We start from the raw sequence: 20,384 nt of genomic DNA on the forward strand, positions 1-20,384 counted from the left end.
TTCATTGGCTATCCTACACTATTTTCATTGTATAATCCTCATTTGAACAAATCCCTGACTCTAACAATGCCCAACAGAAAAGATTATGTTGACTATCTTTTTGTTGAGTATACATCTTATGTATTTATTTATACAAATACATGTTATGTATTTATACAAACTTTTTTCTAGTAACAACTGCCAGCACTCATTTCCCATCTTGTGTGGTTTAATATTGAGTTTATCAGTCAATAGTTTTCTGAATAAGTGCAAATACCAAACACAGTAAACCACTCATTAGCTAAACCGTATTTAGTAAAATATGGGAGCTAACTGCTGGCCAAACATAAAAATATTGGGAAAACTTTAGCATAATATTGACTTAGATTAATAATGTGTTTTTAAAAAAAAAGGGTGTGTCTGCCCTAATATTAGACTCTGCTTATGTGAGCAGAAGCCGACCAAAGCCTTGAGATTTCCATTGTGTGGGCATGTTTAATCCCATCCGTCTCCATCCATGCCTAGGACTGATAATGGATGTTATCTCAGAAGGCTTGATCAAGTTCAAGAACTCAATGTGTCGTCAGCTAACTTGGGCCACACAGAAAGATGATGGTGCAGCCAGCTTAATGGAGAAACTTCTGGTCAGATCTCTCACACAATTCCATAATAAATCCAGACTTGTAACCCAACGACGTCTTCTGCTTCACTCACCACATGCCATTGGTGCAGGTGAGTAATCACAAATCTCTATGTTCAATGACAGCCATCAAACTCTGTTGTAGATCAGCTAAGGTAGCTGGCCCAGGTGCTTGATCTATGTCACAAATGAAAAGTGCTTTGACTGATCCGCCAGTGTTAGTTCAGATTGGTATTGAAGCATTCAAATTCAATACTTGTTAATTGTCTGATAATGTTAGATAACTTGAAGTATATGATCCAAAGCTACAGAGTACCTCTGCTTATAAAAGCACTGCCAAAATCACTGCGCCTCATATGCTAGCACTTAGAAAAACAGCACAGCTATATTACACTGGCAGCCAAAGCTCTGCTTTACACTTAATAACAGTTTCCTGTGGTCTTGTAAAAAAAAAAAAGACAACTTGCTATATCAGCAAGGCACACATAAAATCTGTGAGACAGTTAAGTTAAGCCAAAATGCCAAAACTGGTGATGGATGATGAATTTTGGGGGCTCTCAAATGGGTGTAAGGGTGAAAGCTCGTTTGTCTTTTTGAGAGGAAAACTCATCTTCTGTCTTTTCATCGTGTTTCCCAGCAGGAAGACTGAGGTTGATGTACTCGCAGCTCAAACAGACACAACAAATCACAACGACAACTTGCGATTCAGGAGCTAACAAGTTCATTTAATTCAGCAATTTAGAAAGGGAAGCTCATTTAGCCACAATTCAGTTTCTCAGAAAATCTGAATAATACAGAACGCCAAGAAAAAAAGAATGTTTAATCCAGAAATGTCCATATTGCAAGTTGCTGCTTGGCACAGAGGCATTTAGACAGGTTGCTTTATTCGCTGTCTTTGTTTAGTCTGCATTGGAGTATCTGGTGTCTCTGATTTTTTTCTTAAAAATAAACGATTCTAAATAAATAATGAATAAACGATCAGATCAGTTTTCTGTCCAGAGATATTTTAAGCATGTGTTGATACATGTGGCAGCGTGAGTAGGTGCCAAGTCTTGCAGGAAAATGAAAATCCACATCCTCATTAAGCTTGAAGAAAGAAGCATGGAGAGTTTTAAAAGTTGAATTTTGACTAACCCTGGACTAAATAAAACCAAGACCTGCGATGACATGACTCACTATGGAAACTTCAGAGTACACCTTAGTCAACTTTGACTCTGTGCTTCTCCTTTACACTGGCACCTTGTTTTACAAATGAAATATAAAACATCTAAAAAGGACCATCGAGGTTCACTCAGCATAGGAAAGATCCTTTATTTATCTTGTTGATGTTGCTTGTGCAACTTTTGTGATACATTTTTTTCTTCCACTAAACTTTCAAATGACATGTTTGAATATGGTCCTCTATAATACTTCTACACTTGCAACCTTCTGTAGCTTATACAAACTTGTGCAGGGTGTCCAGAATTGTCTGGTGGGCAATTTTTGTGCCAGCAATCTTAATCTGGCAAAAACAAAACGTCTATTTAAAAAACACGGTTTTTATTGGTCTGATGTAATATATTCTCATTTTCAGTGGAACTGTATCTTGACTTTTCTTTATCTGTAGACCATAATGAAATTCACTTTCTTAAATAAATAACTGAAATAGATTCATTTGTCTGTTATATTCTGACTCTTTGAAATCAACTGTAGTAAAAAATAAATATGTAACATTTTGGTTGTACCTTGATAAATTAAACATATGCTTAAAGTTTCTAGAGGCAAAGAAAAAAGCAAATGGTCTTCAGAGTTACAGAAAAGATCCAGAGGAAATTATGGAGATAAAATAGAGATAGTAACTAATTAGGACTCCCTTACAGATTTTACAGCAGCTAAGTCCAAGATTGCTCTGACACTAATGTTTAATTTGAGTGGAAGAATGCAGAGTCTTCCTAGTAGGAAAATACTGAAATCCATTAGATCCAAAAGAGACCAAATCCACAGTAAATCTGAAGCATAAGTAGCTACTTTGACGCTACAGATATCATCTCTCTGTGATCTGAAAAGACGAAAAAGGCTCAAAGGTTGAGAAAAGTTCAGCTTTACAGATCCCAGACAGTTAAAATGACAGATAGTGTGAGGACTGTGTCTTGTAAAAACATTTTTTTTTTTTTTTTCCCCCAGTTCACCCTCTCATGATATGACCCTCGACACTCTCCTCTCCCCCCATCAGCTTAATTAGACAAAGCCACACACACATTAGTGGCTCCCTTTTTTCTCTCCCTTCTTTCTGTTTTTTTTCTTTCTGCCCTGTACTGAATGGTTGGCTGAATTTCAGGCCTCCTCAACTCCCAAAAAATAAAAACAACCATGCAAAACAAGCAACTTCCAGAGCCAGGGTCAGCATCAGAAAGTAGCAACACTTTAAGAACAGTGAGCTGAATGAAAAACCTCCGAGTCCCGGTATAGACAACATTGTATACTGCAAGTGTGGAGATACTTCTTAAGTAAAACAAGTTTATTTCCGTCTGCATGAATCCACAGCGGGAACAGACAAATAGAAAAAAAGGGGGTTATGTTTGAAGACGAAACATCCGTGCTTCTATCAGCTCTCTGTGAGAGAGTATGTTATTGTATGAGATGCAGCTACTCACCCTGAACTCTTTCTGTAACACAGTATGTCCTGATAAGATTTCTTTTTCTGTTCCCACTGGAAACAACCACAGCGACGCAAACTAACACTCTGCTCCCCGCAGCCCTAAAACTTTTTGCTCTCTGCCGGCAGATCTCCTGATTTCCCCACCCAAACTCTCTCTCGCTCTTACTTCAGCACTTCCTGGGCTGTTGTTTATGCTCCAATCAGGCCATCCAAGAAACTACTGCTAGCCCCTTCCCTTCTCTCTCTCTGTCTCTCTCTCTCTCTCTAAAAAGTTGTTTGTCAGAGGCTTGTCACATGCAGGCGTCCATCCGTTTGTGTGTTCCCTCCGTACTTTAAAAGGTGTTGCCACAATTTGGGAATCTGATTTTCCTCAGTCACAAGACCAAGAGAGAAAGGGTGAAGGTGGAGGAAGGGCTTCCTGCTAAATCGTCTTACTGAGACAGATACATTTTTAAGGCATATGGGAAAAGGAGGTGCAGTGTTCAGTTGGGCTGGGGGTGTGTCTGGAACTTTCTCTCCAAATCCAACAGCTTGTTGTTAAAAACCACAGCCGACTCAACCCTTCATAGCCCCTACAGAGCCTCAATCTCTCCCACAGTCTGCCAAGAATTTTCTCCATACTGCCCAAACCCCTTCTTTAAAAACGCTCAATTATTATTTCCCCAGCAAGCTGGCCAATGTTCATTTTAAACAAAAGAAGTGCTAAGGTGCTACATGCGAGTACAGAGCAGTAAGGGCAGGGGAGTGGACAACACTAACAGTGACCAGGACAAGCTAATGCCAACTCTCCTCAGTGTGGAGGATATTACTGAATGAACAAGGATCAGTGACTTGTTTAAAATTAAGCTGGAGGTTGCAGAAAAATGCAAGAAGCTAACTAGAAAAATTTTTTTAACTATTTTTTAAACTATTTTCTACCACACGCCTTGGATTCTTTCAGGTTCTTTCATTCCTGGAAGAAAATTTACTGTCATGGAGGTTCAACCTGAAGCAGAACAGTGATCTCTATTGTGGCCAAAGCTACAAATAGAGTGCATTAGATCAAAACCAAAATCTAACAGAAAATTATAGGCAAAACTTTTAAATTTCAGTTCACAGAAGCTTGTTTAATCCATTTCAGCTTGATCAACTTTGAATGGGCAATATTCTGGGTCTTCAAAAGTTGGTATCCCAATACACCTGCAGCTGTTTTACAAAGTACTGACTTCAAAGAAGCTGAAAATAAATTCATCCCATTTCAGATTTTTATTTCTATTTGCAATTTTTTATCCACTTCACAATTACGTGCAACTTTGTGTTGGTCTAGCCAATAAAATCCTAATAAATGCATTGAGATTTGCAATTGCGACAAAATGTAAAAAATATTCGAGAGGTCTGAATACTTTTACACGGGACACTGAAATGACCAAACTGAGCCCCTATATCATCTTTCCTTCAATCTGACTGTACTAATTTCACCCCATTCCTCCTCTAACCTCTCCTTTCATCCCATTTTGAATGCAAGTCTTTCAGCCATTCAGTCAAGACACATGGGCAGATTGGGGTGCTTCTGTGCCAAGTTGGATTCAGGAAACGTTCGTCTTGTTGTTTAGTCTGGGCACCATGTGTTGGAGCAGAGGCCTCCCTCCTTCACCAAACCCCTTTTTTTTCCCTTTGGCACAGAATAAAAAAAAACCACACACTGACAGACGTGATCTGGACAGTCACACAAAGCAACAAAAAAAACTTTAAAGTACCGGCTAGTATGGAACGAAAAGCAGAAATGTGCAAAGATGAAATGTGCTGTCACTCTACCTGTGGTTCGGATATGCAGGCATGAAGGCCTTATGCATTAGCATTTATTTAATCATGTAATAATGGGTGAGAAAGACATGTTGACTCAGAGTGAGGGTTATTTATGGAGCAGCAATCTTTGTTTTGCCTGGGTGTGACTTAACTTTGTTCACTTATGTGTTCTCACATTGGTTTTGTGCTGGTGTAACATTGAAGTTCCTTTCCTGATTTTTTTTTTCCCATCAAAACTGCAAATGGGTCTTACTTTGACTAATCCCTGAGCGTTAAATCCTTCCACTGCTGAAAGGAGACCCAAACAAATGCCGAAAGGAGACAAAATAAATCAAAACAGTCAGGGATTGAACAGTTAAAAGAGCAGGTGAGGATTTTACCTCAGGCTTTTCAGCTCAGTGTCTCAGCCTGTGCCAATCTGCCTCTGAGAAGTCAATCCTTCAGTCACCACAGTGAATGAGCCACCTGTGAGTCTTGGAAGAACTAGACGGCACTTGTATTATTGAACTTGAGTAAAGAGGGTAAAATGGCGCGCGGTTTGCCTTCTGTGATACAAACGGGATGCAGAAAACGAGGCTGAAGAGCTTTCTGATCTCTACGGTGAAAAAAAAAGTAAAACTGATCTCAACATTTCAAAGATGGAAGAAAACATGAGCCTAGATGAGGCTGAATGAATTCATTTAAAAGATGTCTTATTTCAAACAAAAATATGACAGAATGTTTTTTTACATTGTCAGCTAAAATGCTATAAAAAGTAACTAACAGGCAACAACTTGTGTTGATGTCTGTGTATAATTCTGAATATTCAAACATTGTCTGTGGCATACAACAGGGGCTTGTGTTAAAGCCAAAATTATTCACCATGCATCAACCTTAAAAACTCTGCCAAGGAGTTGTATCTTCAGAGTGATTCAGTCTCTACTGAGTGAGGAGACGACAGAAATTTCCATCTTAGTGAGGAGGTGAGATTGATCCTGTTGCTCGGTGTGATGCTGTCTGTACTGCAGTTGGTTCTTCTTCTTCTTCTTCTACTTCTGTTTTAATGGCGGTTGGCAAACAACTTAATGGAGCACCACCGCCACCAGCAGGTCAGATGTGTGGACCAAATGTCCTCGATACAAATATACAGGCCCACTGAGCAGTCTTTTTCTAAAATGTCATTAAACACTGAGGTTTTGAGTAAGTGGACATTTGTGTTTTGACTGCAATCCATCCTAGACTGCTGGAAACACGCTTATAAAGCAGACTGTTAAATCTGCTGCCATTTTGAGTTTCTTGGGAGCAGGATCTAAACAGACTTTGATTAAATAAATTAATAACACGTTGAAGTAATGAGAATGTGAAGTGAGAGGTGTGACATCAGAGCCAATCTGCAGAAATGAATGTGGCACTATGAGGCCATCTGACGGTCCTGTAGCCTGCTGCTACAGTGACACAAAAGAACAATGAGACAGAGCTCGGCCGGTAAACACCACACAGGAGGTCAGATGAGCCTTATGACTTTGTTTCCGTCTCCTTTTTTTTTTTTTTTGTCATGTAAACAAGTAAAGGTGAAAAAATTGGCTGAGACTGGGGTCTAAGTTGGGGTGGTCTGAAAATATTGGTGCTTTGAAATCTGATCAAAGGATAAATCAATTCAGTAATCTCAGCTCAGTTATTCTTAGCCATATAGAAGAACAAGAAATTACAAAAATTGCAATAAAATGTAAAAATAAAACATCAACTGATTGGAATGGCATTGATATGATTTTTTTATTTACAAAAAAAGTAAAAAAAAAAATCATCCAAAGCAATTGGAGAAATAAAAAAAACAATTGCACACAATTATAACTTGTGTTTTCACACCTGTTTATTTCCAAGTAACATGATACCCTTTTATAAAGCAGGCGATAGAAATCATTTTGCAAACTACAGACATGTTTCTTTATTATTTCAGTTCTCCAAGATTCCAAGATGAAAAAAGGAAGAAAGTTGATAACACTTCAATCAAATCCAAATGTCACCTCTCCAAATTTTTGTGACTGAACCCTTCTGTTAGTTCCACAGTCCACATGCATGACGAAACAGGCATAAAAATGATGCACAACGCTACCTCTCCAGTCAAAATTTCATGCATAAATAAATGTATGTGCCTGCTTTATTTAAGTTAATACACTGGCTAAAATTGAATTCATCAATAGAAAAAACTCTCATTTCAGATATCTACATGTGAAATGGGAAGAAGACAAATGTGTTTTAAATTAAATGTTAAAATTTCTTGTCATATTTAAATGGTGATCACACTGGGCAAGTTCTCATAGGGGAGAACTCAACAAGGATGTTGTCCAAGCTGTAAGGTCCAAAGAGCAGGGCATTTTCTGCTCAATCAAACTAGGCACTGGCAAAAATGGAATGGTTCACATGAATGGTTCACCAGTTATGAGCCTATTTTGTGTTGCATATCGCCCCAAAAATACAAAATACATTAAAATTGCATAGCTGCTGCTACATAAAAAAATGTAGAAAGATTCTACAGGTGTGAATATTTGTGCAAGGCACTACAAATCTAAAGTAATAATGGGTGGGAGAAAGCAGTAAAAATGCTTAAACGAACAAGGAAAGTAAAATTCAAGGCACACATGTAAATCATTGCAAGTGCAGCAAACCACAGTTGTAAATATGTGTTTTGTTGTCATAGAAATCTAGATCTAATAATGTTTATGGAGTAATAAAAGGCATTTAGCCTAATTGTGTTTGGCCCATGAGTGCACTTTTGTACCTTCTGGTGCAAGACAAGAATGATTGGGCTTAATAAAATCCATTTAGCATTGCAAACAGTAACAAGTATGAAATATTTATCAGTTGTGCCCTACGATGTCAACAGAAACATTGCTTTCACAATGAGCATGGGATTTACAGCAGGCTGAAGAACTTGATCCATCTAAAAAATATTCATTATGTAGAGCATGTCTACAAGGACTTTGGATATAAAATCATTTGCTTATCTATAAATGCTCACTTTATTGGTACTTTTAAAAGTGTTTTAGCTGTGAATAATTGATGATTTTGAGCTTCACATTAAGTGACAGATGTCGCCTTGTGAGCTGTTGGCCTCAATCAGCAACTTAGCATACTTCTGTCTACGTCTCATTAGTGCGAGAACTCGCACAGTATGCCTGTCAAAACCTAATTTCAGGGGATCATGCAACAAACAAATGCATTATGATATTTGCAGCACAGAGAAGCATTTGGTCCCAAACACAATTAACATTCAATCTGCTAAAGAAGAGAGAGTAAAAGAGAACATCGCTTTGACTGCTGTCTGGGTGCATTTGTGGCATTTTTCAGGCTGATCTTTGTGGTGGATGAAGGGGTCAGAAAGAGTACTTTGAGGAAACTCTACAGAGGTTCGTGTCCAGCTGAAAGAACAGCAAAATGTCAGAACAATGTCGTAACATTGATCTATAGCAAACACTTAAAGGTCTCCACATATTTCTCAGTGTTCAGGAATGCATGCAGCTTGGATCGCACTGAGGGGAGTTGAAGCTTAGACTTTGATCCAAGTATTTATTTATTTTTTTACTAAAGCGTCACATAGGGGGCGACAATGGGCTTGTTTGGTAACTTTTTAGAAAACTGAAAAGACAGGATTATGCAATTTTTTTGTTAGCATGTTTGTGTCCTTAATTTCTTGAGAAATAGATTTACCAAATGTTGGAAACACCAAATCTCCTCTGAGGATTTTTTTGCTGTTGTTAATTTGGGTGATTTTTGAGTGAGGTTCACATTCTGCAGGAAGCTTTGCAGGTCAGGGCTGCCACCAGAGTGTCAAAACTCAGCATCTGTTCTGTGAAAACAACAAGCCTCCAGGGACAGACCACATGTGGAACCATCCACAGTGTTACTACCATCACCCGATGAACTTCACATGCAACGGCACCTCAAAACAGCTGCATTATTACCTTCTTCCTCTTTTTATAGACTTGTGATAGCAAAGTGGGGAATCTACAACATTCAGCACTCAAAGAGAAAAAGAAAGTTTTATTTTTTTTTTTTTATTAAATCACAAAGTTAATTCTCAAGTTCTCTGTTGTTTTTTTTTATTCTAAAATATGTACTCTTTGTGTAGCCTTGTTTTTCCCCCTCCACTGTTGTCATTCAAATAACTTACTATATAACAAGAGATGTAATGCCACGTTCACACAGTAGAAACAATTTAATACGTATTCGATTTAGTACCACATGTGAAAGTGACGCAAATCGGATTTTGCTTTTGGGTGCGGAGATCGGAATTGGGATGCCGCGAAAAAGTCAGATATGGGTTGCATATTAATCAAAGAATTAAATTATAATAATAAACATTAATTTCTTGCAGAACAGCTGCCAAAGTATAATTATTTGAATTATTGTTTTGCTGCTGCTTTGTCTGTTAAGTACTCACCAAAGCCACAAAATCCGATTACATATTCAAGTTTTTTGTTCTTAGATGATTTCGACTGATTTAAAGTGAGGTGAGGTGGGGAAAAAGAAATGAAGCAAAGAAAAAAAAAAGATGGAAACTTTTCTTCTGCGTCACAGTTTCCTGAAAAATAATCAAAACCTCCAGCTGGTGATTACAGTTAAGCAAAAATCCCCTTCTTCAGTCTTCATAATCTTGCACAAAAGTGCTGCGTCAGTCTCATCACAAGCTTTCGCCGAGGAGCTGAAAAGCATGCGAGTCTCACCAGTGACGTCATCTCACAGCCAAACCCTTTCATGCCCCCTTTTGAGAGAAGAAAAATCCCCAGATTTCAGAGTGTGGGGACAGAATATGTTTGATCCCTGCTTCAATTTTTCTTAGTGTTTGATACTGTAAGAATGTATCGGAGACGCTCAGAGGCACAGGGCAGCTGTCGGCTCAGCTTCTCTGTTAACGGGGTGTAATAGAGAGAGAGAGAGAAACTTGGCAAAAGTGAAGTTTTAGTCACATCCTAACTGAACGAGCTGTGCTAGCAGGGATAAAGTGAATAGGGTCACATTAAACTCTATCAAAATGAGAGCAAGGGGGAAACTGCAGGCTAAACTTGAAATCCAAGAAGCCGTACACCTGGGGGCGCTACTGTACACGCCAGGAGATTTTGTACTCAACGACCTGTTGTGGAGGGAATTTTTTTTTTTGTAAAATATTTTACTACTGTTTGTTGTAATTTATTGAAGTTGTAGAAAGAATGCAAGCTACTGAAATGTCTCAATATGGGCCAAACAAGCTTGTCTGAAACAGATAGACTGAAAATATACACTGCTCAAAAAAATAAAGGGAACACTTTAACATTTAAGTGAACACTGAAGTGTTCCCTTTATTTTTTTGAGCAGTATATTTTAAACATCCATTCCCAGATAGTTATGCAGTTAAAAACATGACTTTAGTTTTTTTCTGTATTAAACCAATTTTTTTTTAAATCTAATTGCTTTTATTACTAAACATAAATTCAGTGACTAAAAATGTACACAAAAATGTAAAATTAACACTAGCTGAAAGTAAAAAGTAAGCATGTTCAATATATTAAGCATTATGCTGAAGATTATTGTGAGTTTACTGTTGGGACCCCCATAAGGTTGAATGTAACGTTAGAAGTCTGGTACATTGGTGTTAGCTTGCTAGTTAGCCATCTTTTCTGCTCCGGTAAGTAGCCTGGACTGCACTGTTTATTTTACCAGCAGACCAGATGACATCCAACAAACACAAAATTGTCTGAAAAGAGTGATGGATGGCATTACTCTTGTATCCAGACAATGATTTATGTTTTTGGTGTTATTTGCTACTGCAAATGTTTTGTAGTTTGAAGGAGAAATTTCAGAGAGTTTTTCTTCAAAAGGCTACCATCCACAGCTGACTGACAGATTGAAGTAACAACAGGGAGAAAGGGAGGCACTACCCTACACTACATACAATGTGATGAAAAAACCCATACTGCTATGGGTATGTCATAAAAAAAGTACTTAAATCACAGAAATAATGTTTGAAGGAATTCACTTTTAAATCAAAAACCAACTAATGGCTCTTGTCAAAGGCATCAGGGAAATATAATTCTGATTTAGGGGGAAAAAAATCAAAGATAAATAAGACACATGTGAGAACAACTAAGAGCCATGTGAATTAGTTTGATAGTTTTCCTCTAAATGGCAACCCAACAAAGGGTGAATAACTTAGGAATCTTGGCATAGCAATTCTTATGGTTTAAAAGCAAGGCAGGAAGTTAAAACTTTAGATAGGACATAATTATGTTTGTGTTGAATTAAAAAATAATGAGTCAGTTATCTCTGGTAAACCCAAGGTCAGGCTCTGAACTTAGAACCAAATGCTTGCCTCTGAAATTATTTGTGTCTTATTAGTACTACAGCGCAGATGGGAAACAACCTTGTATACTCTGTGACTGAAGTGAAGCTCTGTGAAAAGCAGGACGACTCTTTATCTTTCTAATTAATATATGATCAATGTTATTTTCTGTGGAAACTTTAAGTTCTAGCGATTCAAACATTGCATTACATATTTTTGACTCATAATATTTGAATAAAGTCTTAATTAGGAATATGATCAAAGCCCAAAAGCAGCACAGCTGATAAACATTTAAACTGAGATGCTAGACTCCCCCTCTAAAAGTAAATAGAAAACTGGTACTTTCAGAAAAAAAAAAAAAAACATTAGTAAAAAATAAATTGTTGAAATGCACTAAGGAATATCTGAATTAAATCAATTTATATTGAGACAGAAACTGGAGAAGAATTATAGCTTTACTTTATAGCAACAGGAATTTCGAGGGAATCCAATTTATGTCTCATCTTGCAAACTTAAAGCAGACATTTGCCAAAACAGCCCGTAGATCATTAGTTATTATTTATTATCCACATACTGCAGACTCTGGCAGTCATAAAATGGGGCACATTCCAGTAAAAATCTACCAACCAGATACTTCAGGGGTAAATAAAAACCCTGAAGTAGCAACTCCACTGATAACTGAAGTCTGCAGGTAAACATATCCTGCATTCAGCCTCCGAATGAAAAGACTGCAATGCAATTCCAAGCAAATTCAGCAAGAAGAATTGTGATTAGTGACTGCTACAGAGCCCAGATAAAGATCAGAAAAATGATCTTATTCTGCTGGTTAATATATTAATTTGTTTTTAAGGTCCGTTTTGTTCTGAAAGGATGAAGTGAGGGCGATACAGGGTAATAGAGAGGCCTTTTAGATGATTTAACATTGTCTTATCCTGCCCAGCTCACCAGGCCCAAGTCATCAATCTTAAACTAAAGCCTTGATGTAAAAACAAGGGCCACATGTTTATCCTTGTCCTAAAAATGCTTTAATTCTGTATAATATTGAAAATGTATGTTTTATTTTTTTAGAATGCTTAAAATACATATTTTTTCTCATTTACTTCCCATACCTACATTAGCTCCATCTAGAGTAAAGATGCACCAAGATGTGTCCTAGTGACTGGAAACGGACTGTACACTTAATCAATGAATAGACTTTTCAAAGTGCAACCTTGGTAGCAGTGACAACAACACTCTTCAGTTAGTGCTGTTACTGAGTGAAGTACACACAAAAATGACAGTTTTCTTGGCCTAGACATTTTGAGTAAAGTTAGGTTAGAGAAAACACAGAAATACAAAAAACGGTTTCAAAGAAAGATCTAGTTTCTACAATGTGTCTACAGTGCGAGACTTTCAGCGGATAACAGAAGTGTTAAGTGAAAAGAAGCTGTGGTTTGTCATGAACTTTTACCTGGCGATTGGGTTTTACAGACTGTGGAAGAGGATTGAAGGGAGCCCTTTCAAACAGCCATTTAAAACACTGTCCCATTAATGTATTTATTCTCGTAAATCCAGTCTGACCTCAGATTTTGAATTCATCTGAAATAGTGAAAGTGGAGTGCACAATTTAGGTGACGTCATGTGGTATTTGCACATCAAATAAGCTACATGTGTGTTCTGCACTACTCTTCCTAAAGGTATCTATATAACCCAGAATGAAACTGGTGCATGGGCAATTTTTTCAGTAATGGGCAGACTTGATTTGTTGGGTATTCCTTACATATTCTGCTAATAACAAAAAAAGTTGGTAGAATACAGTGACATCTAAAGTCAATCAAAAATAGCTACATGCAGAACATAACAGAAGTTCAAAGAGCCATCATTCACTGTGCTTTGACATAGTGATGCTTCAGTCAACAGTACTTTAGTGAACGAGTTTCGACCAGCAGAAGCTTAAAAGGTCAGTTGTTCCAATGTTACAGTCTACTGAATAATCTCTTTCCTTCAGATGGTGTGTGTGAAGTGGAACAGACCTATAAACATAATTCATGTGAAGACCATGTCACAAAACACTTAAAGCTGGAGCTTAGCTGCCTTCAAGCCATCTCTGTGTTTGAAGTTTACCCCTCCTCTGAGCTGCCAAACAAGGTAGGGAAGGAATTGGAAAAGAAAACTAATGAAAGGGTTAGCCAGTTTTTGCAGTTTAAATGTGGTATATGGAAATGAGAGATTTCTGGGTGACCTTAAATGTAAAAAACAAATGCCATGGGGTGGTCTCCTGCTGCAAAACTGTTATTCTTCAGATCAATGGGGTTTTACTTATTGGTCGGTGATGCTTTACAACTAAACAAAACTAACAAATAAACAGATATACAGAGAAACAATTTGGATCAAGATTGCTTGTGCCAGAGATGCATCTAAAAATTGTAGAATATTGGTGCTCAAGGACTAATACTAGGAACAGCAACAAATGTTCTACGTTATATCTTCTCTGGCTTCTCTGTACAAACATCGTTCTATTAAAATTATAAGAATACAGGAGAGGAAACATTTAAAATAAGGCTGAACAGCAACAAATGTTCCACTGCATAAAATTACTTATCAAGTCTTGGTGTATTATGATGTTTCCTTCTTTTATAAAAAGTGCTTAAATATCCTCACTAGATAACAGATCAAGGTGTATCATCAAATAGTATTTTAGGAACCCTGTTTCTTTTCATCTCAGTTGTTTGCTGATCTAGGTTGCTGTCAGATGTGGTTTGTTCACAGTTTGCTGTCATTTTCAGTGCTAGAAACTGGGGCAGACAAGGGCACATCTGAGGCACTAAAAGCTGCTGCCGCAGTAAAGTGGCAGAGAAGACAAGAAACTAAAGTTGAAAGGAAAATACAGAGTGACTGTGGTGATTCAGACACCCATAATGCTTCTGTTGGAGCAACCAATTACAGAGAAAGAAGTGTTTCGTTGTTTCATTGTGGGCATGACATAACACAACTTCAGGGACACATTTTTGCCCGCCCAAAGGCATCAACAAAAAGTAAGCAAGAACTGCCTTTTCTGTACTAACCTTATGTGCTAGTCTTATTTTCAATCCAGAAAATTCACCTACATATACTAACCTTATGTGCTAGTCTTATTTTCAATCCAGAAAATTCACCTACAGATACATACACACACCCACACATACACACAAAGATACGATAGGTAATATATTGGAGACGTAATAAACTGTCACCCAATAGAGGAATCTAAAAACTTTTTGGCAAACCTAGTCAGCATTTAATTGCTTTGGGAAGTTTTTTTATTTGAAACTAATAAATAACTTGCAGTTTTCAAACCGATATAATTTCTGCGATAATTCCAAATAATGTTTCTCTGATGTCAACAGAAAACCATAAGCACATGCCTTCCAACTGTCATGAAAATACCATATGTTAGCATGGGATGCAGTTTTTGTGCAAATTGCAATTATAATCAGTGTGATTTACTGAAGAAGGTTCAACTGCACTACACCAATGTAGTGCATAGGCACTTGGACATGGAGAAAAACACGAGCAGCTCCAAAGCCAACTGACGTGGCTAAATGTGATGGTAGAGGGCTTATTGATTCGCGAAGCTGCTAAAAAGTAAAAACCGCTGAAGATAAAAGGACCACTTTATGCTCACAAACAACAGCAGTGATCACCTCAGTGCTGCAGCTGTTGACTCCATTAGCGATTTCTGATCTAGTCATAGAATTAACTGATATATCCTCTTTCAAAATTTGGGTTGTTTCTTTTGTTATGTCCAAGAATAATAGTTTATCATAGCCCTATGGCAAAAAAAAATGTCTAATGAGGAAGATATGACTCAAAACACTTTTTTCCTTGAGATAGGCGTATTACAAAAATCCCCTCTGTGCTTTGAAACACATCAAGACTATTAAGTTTCCTGGCTCTACAGTAGGATTAGCTTTCATTTCAACAAAAAAAACCTTGATTTTTAGCTCATCAAAGCTAATTAGGTAGCTTTACTTGTGTCATTTATATTGTTGTTTAAGACTGTGTTGCATGGCCTTAATCCATACCTTAAATTTATAATGTAACAATACTCAACATAACATTTCACATGCTATGTACAAGGTAGATTATATAGGACTTCATATCTTATATAAGATATGAAGTCTTATCATGGTCAAGAAATGACCATGATTTACGGTCATTCCTTGACCATAAATCATGGTCAAGGAATGAAGAACTCAAAGGCAGGACTACGAGGCTACAAGCAAGAAGGTAAACAATCCAGGAGTTCTATAACAGGAAAAACAACTAAACAGAAACAGACAGAGCTGTGAAATGTGACTCTAGATCAAACAAGTTGGGGAAAAACAAGCACAAAATGGCAAAGAGCAATCCAGGAGAAAATATGGACTGAAGGGAGTAATTACAAGGAGCATCATGTAACTTCACAACAAACAGAAACCTTGTTTCTTAATGAAACAGGAAGCAAATACATCTGTGAACACAAAACCTTGTCTTTATGGGAGATTTATTTTATTTTTTTGTTTTTAAGTAAGGTTGTAAGCATGTGCTCTCCTGTGCCTAGTTCAATGCGTGAACTAGGCACAGGTTTTATGTTTGTGTTTTATCCTTTGGACTAAAACACAAACATAAAAAAAGATCTATCTCGCAGACATATGTCTAGATGGAAAGAATTTCACGCTGCATTTGGAATTTTTTGCTTTGATCATTTTATCCCTTCTTTCAACTTAAAACAACTTCTGTCACAAAAAAATCATTATTTCTTTTCTCAAAATAAAATGATTAAACATTTAGGCTAATGTCACTGCTACACTACATATAACCATGATTATTTGCAGAGAAGACGATGAACAAGCACATTTTACAAGGGTACAAATATAAATTAATGGAAACAAAGTAATTGACTTCTATGTGAATAAGATTGAAAGCAAAAACAGAGTTGCGATAGATCCAGACCATCAAAGAGCAATCATTTACACAAACCGAAGACCAATTCAGTGTGGCAGACCAAAGACGCGTATTTTCTGAACTGTGGGAAGAAGCTGACATACAGGCCCCAGCTGGAATTTGAACCCATAATCTGAACCATGCCACACTGCCCTCCCGGACATAAATACCACTTTAACAAATATTGAATGGATAAATATTTGCAATTTCAAAAGGTAGAACCACATTCTGAGACATGACAGCAGGAATACAGTGGGGATTATGTGAAGCTAAAAAGGCATCTAAAAAGAATGTCTTTTTACCTAGATGCCTTTTAGGTGAAAAGGCATCTAAAAATGTCCGTCTGGACGGACAAAAAAAAAAAAGAGTCAAGCATCACAACTACATTATCTAAAGAAGATGTCATCCTCAGCCCCAATAATACAACACAAGTGAATGAATAATTCAAGCCAACTATCTTTGAAAGGCGGGCCAAACCCCAGTATTACCTAGAGAGCGACATATTTTGAACGATTATTGTTTATTAGTAAATATAGCATACAATATTTATATTGATTGATAGTGTTGTATTTTTTTCCTGCATCAAAGCAAGATATTTCTGATCATTTGTGGATCAAATGTCTAATTAAAAATCTTAACTTGATCTTATCTTTATTCAAAAGCCCATCCTTTCTATTAACTACATGGTTAAATATGTGCTTTGCAGAATTGAAACAATATTCACATTTCAATCAAAGAAGCACAAAAATCCACTACTTTAAGAGGTTTAAATTTAAAACATACTACATAGATGTCTGCTTTAAAAAGATCTGACGTCGAACAAATATGTCTGCATGCTCTTGCTTACAGTCAAAGGAACAGACAGACATGGATGAATACATATGTGTAAGCATCACATTTGCCTGAGAGGGAAAAAGAGCGAAAGAAGGGAAGTGGAAAGATATCGATTTCTCTGTCGACTCTTTTGAGAGGAAACCCTGAGGGAGCCTTTAAATTCACTTCCACCCTTCAGTTGGCTGAATTAACTTCATTTATCCTTTGGACTAAAACACAAACATAAAAAAAGATCTATCTCACAGACATATGTCTAAATGGAAAGAATTTCACGCTGCATTTGGAATTTTTTGCTTTGATCATTTTATCCCTTAATCAAGCCAATGAATGGAAACTGTGGAACAGAAAAACATGCAAGATGTTTATAAATAAGTAAAGACCTTGCACGTGCAAATCAGAGAAACTGTGACTGAAAAAAATTCCTTTGTTTCATCTTGAATCAAACACACAGAGAAACCAAATCCCCTCTGCTGTTTTTCATTGAGAACCGGACAGACCAAGGATCAAGAGAAAAGCCTTGCGTCCCTGAACTACACTTTAGAATCAAAACATACACACACCAGTCCCAAAAAGAAGGATTTACAGTAGACACTCATGAGTGGCCACATAACTTTAGCTCTTTCTTCCTGCTCAGCGAACCAGTTATTGTCCGTTTGTGTTTGGCAGATGAGTCACATCCAATCATCGTCTGAGCACAAGCCCCGGGTCAATGAACACACCATTAACTCACCTATAGTCCATTGCTTCTAATGACTCATTGGACATCTCTTCAGTCCCTGGGTACTTATTGACAAACCAAGGACAAAGGTAAGTTGTCCCCTACAGCTGTGAAAACATCCTGGCATTGTGGCTGCCTCCTTTGAGGCATTTAGATGGAAAGCCCTGTCCAAACTCTCTTAATTGACTTTTTTCTCCTGTAGAAGGAAAAAAATCTTTAACTTTAACAAAAGCAACAAACTTAGAGGGTTAGAGGTTCAAAAATTGATTTGAGATATACTGTCTCCACTGCATTGTATGTCACTTGTTTTACTTTTCTTATTGCAGTGATCTTTTTTTTTAAATTTATTTCTCTCAAGTTCTTTAAGCACAGAAATCAGATAATCAGATAAGCAGAGAAGTGTTTCTGCTTTGGATACATACAATAGCGAGTGATATGGGTTACAAAGACAGAGCTCTGTTTCAATATGATTCAGTTTTTCTTTTGGTTCTCTTTTTAGAAATCTTTGCAGCTTAATATTGACCCTTCTTTTAGCTTTTTTGTGCTATATAAAAAACTGACAAAATTGATAAAGAGAACTGAGACAACTTTGGTCAAATAGAATTATGCTGTTACAATGTCTCTATTCTTGCCATGTATGCTGATTTATTGAAAACTGCATGTTTCACATGTCTAAACGTGAGACAATAACAGGGATATGGATGAATAGCAATTGCACCTTTGAAGCATGTTTGTTGCTCTTATTGAAGTCATGTTCCGAATAGTGCATGACTGTTGGGATCGAAACTGTGAAATTCAGTATTCTGCAACACCATGTTTAACTTTTTATGTTAATTTCACAACGGCAACACCATCTTGTTTAAATATTTCTCACTACCACGGAACCTCTTATAAAGTAGGCTATTAACATTGTCAAAACATCCACAGCAACAACAAAGAATGAATCCAACAATTAAACCTCAAACAGTCGCCATGGTGTAAAACAATTACATCGACTGTTCATTAGTCTTTTTGAACTGTTTCTTTTCTAACCTGTTCTATCAGTTGGCTGTGCTACAGTGCTGTAAATTAGATTTTACATGAAAAGAAAAATAAATTGATGTACACAACTGTTACATTGCAGTGTTCAAAACCCGAGAAAAAGGTTGCGGCTTATAGTCTGTAAATTACAGTAATTTACTCTGTCAGATTACTGAGCTGTTTTTTAAGCTGAGCCATCGCCAGTGTGTTTGTATAGCGAGATTAGTTATACTAGCATGCAGTGCTAAACCAGTGCATAAACTGATGCTTTTTTTTTTACTTCTTACTTCTAGTGGAGATACAATATGTGTCAGCATTGCATATCCAAAAAGGGCTAAATATGATGAGCATTCTGATCGATGACTCTTGAGGTTCTAGCTAGCCTGAGTTATGTAAATTGAGGAACCACAGATATGGTTTATTTTCAGCACCCATTCTCAAACGTGTGCAATACAAATGACTAAAACTACCTTAATTATTTCCTCAAGTGTGTTAAATTTGCAGCTTTATGTTGTCAACATTTGCTTGCTCAGACCCATTAAAATACCTCCTGAAATTTTCTCAGTTATGTGCAAATGAATGTTAACATGTAGGAATAACAGAGCATAATTCACATAAACCCATAAAATGAGTTTCTGATTGCTTGATTCAGAGTAAAAGCAGGGGTTTTAGCTTGCAATCAACCTCCTACTTACTGACAATCTATCAAGCCATTCAATTCAAATGTAAAGACGGGAAAGATCCTTTAAAATCACAGAAAATCATTCCTTTCTGCCTAGTAAAGAATGCAAGCTTAAGTCTACATGGCCTCTCAGATAGAAGTGGTTTTAAAATGGATTTGTCAAAATGTTTAAAGGGTTTTCATTAAATTTGACATGCTATGTCAGCTATATGTGTAAGCTGCTGTTCTGGTCTAATTTGGTATTTATTTTTGCCATTTTATAGTTGTCAAAGATGAAAATATCAGGAAATTATGCTTTTTTTTATTTGTTGTTTTTAGAAATTGATTTTATCTCCAATCAAAGATTCAGTGTCAAATAAATAGATGAACATATTCCAATTTGAAAACTCATTTATATCATACTAAGCTGCTTTTCAGCTTTTTTTTTCAAGAAACAAACATAGCCACCAAAATGTCAGTTACATATCAACGCAACTTTAACAGTAAGTGAGCAAAACTGACAAGACAATCTCAGCAGTGAATATGTCAAACTAAATCTCTCACCAGTGAATCAAACTGTTACAGACACGCAGGCAAGTACAACAAAATATCAAATGCCTCACTAACCTTTGACACTTGAAGGCAAGCTGAAGCAACCCTGCACATATTGATGTGGTTACACAGTTAAAAGCCAGACACAGCAAAAACCCAAGTGTGGGTGTTCTAAGTCCCTTCCCAGTCATCCAGAGTTGAGATCATCCAGAATCAGAGATTCCCAGGGACAAATTGCTACCTGGTGGGTCATAAAGTCTAAAGACTTAAAATGATCATACACATGATAAAAACGTTAAGTTTGTCTAGACCGAACAG

At 36.9% G+C, this 20,384-nt stretch overlaps 1 protein-coding gene across 20 annotated transcripts in view; it reads right to left on the bottom strand.

The window, feature by feature from the left end:
• The window catches only part of kiaa1217 (KIAA1217 ortholog), a 126,743-nt gene that overhangs the window by 72,113 nt on the left and 34,246 nt on the right, over positions 1 to 20,384 (bottom strand). The window contains exon 1 of one of the 20 annotated variants that reach the window (XM_081601696.1): positions 3,253 to 3,617. The exons of the other annotated variants lie outside the window; for them this stretch is intronic. The gene's annotated coding sequence lies outside the window, so the exon portion shown is untranslated. Of the gene's footprint in view, positions 1 to 3,252; positions 3,618 to 20,384 lie in introns of those variants that run through there. 20 annotated transcript variants of the gene reach the window in all.

The sequence above is a fragment of the Poecilia reticulata genome, chromosome 20 (genome assembly GCF_904066995.2).
Source record: "Poecilia reticulata chromosome 20, P_reticulata-male-v2, whole genome shotgun sequence".
In the NCBI taxonomy this organism is placed as follows: Eukaryota; Metazoa; Chordata; class Actinopteri; order Cyprinodontiformes; family Poeciliidae; genus Poecilia; species Poecilia reticulata.